This window comes from Sinocyclocheilus anshuiensis, unplaced genomic scaffold, assembly GCF_001515605.1.
Source record: "Sinocyclocheilus anshuiensis isolate Anshui unplaced genomic scaffold, SAMN03320099.WGS_v1.1 scaffold371, whole genome shotgun sequence".
Lineage (NCBI taxonomy): Eukaryota > Metazoa > Chordata > Actinopteri > Cypriniformes > Cyprinidae > Sinocyclocheilus > Sinocyclocheilus anshuiensis.
This window is the reverse complement of record NW_015549597.1, coordinates 615,767-619,714: the sequence shown is the minus strand read 5'-3', so window position 1 is coordinate 619,714 and position 3,948 is coordinate 615,767.

Below are 3,948 nucleotides of genomic sequence, written 5' to 3'. Positions count from 1 at the left end.
ATATATATGTGTATAATTATTAATACTGATTATCAAATTTAAGAGGAAAAGCATTCACATTACATTTTGTCTCTAATGTATTTTTAGTGTAAGACTATAAATGGTACCTTTTATTATTTTTTATTCAGTGGCAAGCTGTTTTTTCCCTGTTAAGCAAAATTCTAACAAAAGTTTATGCTTCCAAACAACATGCTACACTAAAAAAAGTTAACCTACAAAAAAGGTAACGTCTAAATTATTCAAATCAAAGAAATATTTAACATCACTAAATCAACCTAAATACATCAATTTATACCAACAAAATAAGTTATGTAAAAATGGCTATTTAAAGGGACAGTTCACCCAAACATGAAAATCCTGTCATCATTTACTCACCCTCAAGTTGTTTCAAACCCTGTATAAGTTTATTTCTTCTGTTGTACACAAAAGAAGATATTTTGAAAAAAGAAAGCAAGAAAGAAAAAAGTTGATGGTCTCCACTGATTTCCATAGCATTTCCCCCCCCTACTATGGAAGTCAATGTGGACCATCAAATGTTTGGTTATTCATATTCTTCAAAATATCTTCTTTTGTGTTCAACAGAAAAAAGAAACTCATACAGGTTTGGAATAACCTGAGGGTGAATAAATGATGACAACATTTTCATTTTTGGGTAACTATTAAGGCAAGAATTGCACATTACTTTTTAAAATGCAGTGGGCTAAAGAATATAAACTTCATTTAAAATATATTCTTTCACCATATAAATGAAGTTAAAACAATCAGTAAGTAAATTTAAATTTTTCCTATCTTTGATATTTTACTGGTAAACAAACAAACAAAAAAATGATGGGACAGTTTCTGTACTTGTTGAGATTTTAGGGTGGATCTACTTTCCTTTCCCTTCATCTGTGTCATGACATCATCTCCAGGGGAGTTGAATTACTGGTCTATATCTTTCGGGGGATTCCAGCGTTGCGAGTGTGTGTGCTCCGTATGAGCATTTGCGCTTGACTACATGTTTGGAGAGATTATTCTGAAGGAGAGGACATATCATTTTACTGTGAACACTCATAAACACACATACCTACGCAACATTTTCCATTAACACACAGGCTTTTTAGTTCGCCATCGTACTATTTGAGGTATCTGTATCCTCCATCAGCTCGGCTATACAGGATTATGTGTGTGTGTTTATCAGATGTAATGGAGAGCGTGTATGTGCAAAGCAGCGGTTCTCAGCTGGTGGGCTGTGACTAAATATGGTTTATGCGGACTGCATTGTGTTTTGTGTGGTGAATTGTTAGCTGCATTTCAGGGGTGATATAAATAAATGTCAGTTTGATTTTTAGGACACTTTTGTTACTCTTATACAACCTACAAAAAAGGTAACGTCTAAATTATTCAAATCAAAGAAATATTTAACATCACTAAATCAACCTAAATACATCAATTTATACCAACAAAATAAGTTATGTAAAAATGGCTATTTAAAGGGACAGTTCACCCAAACATGAAAATCCTGTCATCATTTACTCACCCTCAAGTTGTTTCAAACCCTGTATAAGTTTATTTCTTCTGTTGTACACAAAAGAAGATATTTTGAAAAAAGAAAGCAAGAAAGAAAAAAGTTGATGGTCTCCACTGATTTCCATAGCATTTCCCCCCCATACTATGGAAGTCAATGTGGACCATCAAATGTTTGGTTATTCATATTCTTCAAAATATCTTCTTTTGTGTTCAACAGAAAAAAGAAACTCATACAGGTTTGGAATAACCTGAGGGTGAATAAATGATGACAACATTTTCATTTTTGGGTAACTATTAAGGCAAGAATTGCACATTACTTTTTAAAATGCAGTGGGCTAAAGAATATAAACTTCATTTAAAATATATTCTTTCACCATATAAATGAAGTTAAAACAATCAGTAAGTAAATTTAAATTTTTCCTATCTTTGATATTTTACTGGTAAACAAACAAACAAAAAAATGATGGGACAGTTTCTGTACTTGTTGAGATTTTAGGGTGGATCTACTTTCCTTTCCCTTCATCTGTGTCATGACATCATCTCCAGGGGAGTTGAATTACTGGTCTATATCTTTCGGGGGATTCCAGCGTTGCGAGTGTGTGTGCTCCGTATGAGCATTTGCGCTTGACTACATGTTTGGAGAGATTATTCTGAAGGAGAGGACATATCATTTTACTGTGAACACTCATAAACACACATACCTACGCAACATTTTCCATTAACACACAGGCTTTTTAGTTCGCCATCGTACTATTTGAGGTATCTGTATCCTCCATCAGCTCGGCTATACAGGATTATGTGTGTGTGTTTATCAGATGTAATGGAGAGCGTGTATGTGCAAAGCAGCGGTTCTCAGCTGGTGGGCTGTGACTAAATATGGTTTATGCGGACTGCATTGTGTTTTGTGTGGTGAATTGTTAGCTGCATTTCAGGGGTGATATAAATAAATGTCAGTTTGATTTTTAGGACACTTTTGTTACTCTTATACATTAAACAATTTTGGTTTGGTTGCCATTTGATGTCCATTGTAAAGTCTGGGTTCTGATGCAAAACCAGCTGAGAATCACTGATGTAAAGTAGATTTTGTTGCAGACACCAAAGGATTGTGAAACAAGCCAGCTAAATGCTTGTTTGAATACACAAAAATATAAAAAAAAAACAGAAAAGGAAAAATCACCTTCGCTGGTGGATTATAAATGTCCTGAGCGTGGACTGTATGTACAGTACAGTATCATAATGGCTATTTATTCATTCAGAACACAGATGATTAGAAGATCATGTAGAAAGAGGAAAATGTATTTGCAGTTATTTTGGGATTCTTATTGGATTTTTAGGCTTAAGCATAGCATTACTTGTGCCTTCTCAGCCGATGTGATTTACAAGTTATACTTAGCTGCTTTAGTAAGCAAGCATCTGCTGAGAACATGACTATAGCTTGTTGATGTGAAACTGCATTTAAAATAATTTGAAACTTTGAAAATAAATTAATACTTTTATTCAGCTAGGTGTAGGATGTATTCAATTAATCTAAAGTAGTAAAGACATTTATAATGTTACAAAAGATTTTGAAATGCTGTTCTTTTGAACATTCGGTTCATTAAAGAATCCAGAAAATTACACAAAAATATTAAGGAGCATGACTATTATAAGAAATGTTTCTTGAGCACCAGTTAGCATATTATTTTCTGAAGGATCACGTGACACTGAAGACTGGAGTAATGGCTGCTGAAAATTTTAAACCTTTGACATTACAGGAATACATTGTAAAATATTTTCAAATAGAAAACAGATATTTTAAATTATATTTCACAATATTAATTATTATACTGTACTTTTTGATCAAATAAATTCAGCTTTGGTGAGCATAACAAACCTCTCTAATGAGCATTACACATTTTAGTAAAATGTTATATACACTTTCCCCAATACGTTGACTTAAATTTTAAACACAAAGTGGTGAAAATAAAAACACGGTATGAAGTAGTACACACACGGAAAGTGGTGCATGTTAAATGAGCAAGATTTGGCGTAAAGGGAGAAGGCAAACATTGTGTGAGGGGCAGAGCATGAAATTGGCTGCCCAGGGGCATGCATTAGATTAGAAACCTTAGCTCACAAACATACACTCACAGGCCAAAGCAAAGCAGACATGAAAATCAATCAGCCTTACATGGATTCAGACAAAGTTAGTGGAGTAAAAACCTGCACCTTAGAAAAGTTTTGTACTGATCACTAACAGACTATACACTCCACCATTTCAGTAAAGCAGGCTGGTTTGTGACGTGCACACACACACACACACACACAAAATCATGTGCTTTCCATTTTTTCCCTGCATGCCTCAGCTCTCAGGACCATGCGAGAACCATTTGCTCCTCAACGGCTGCCTGTTTCACACTACAATCAAAAAAAAAAAAAAAAAAAAAAAAAACCAAAACA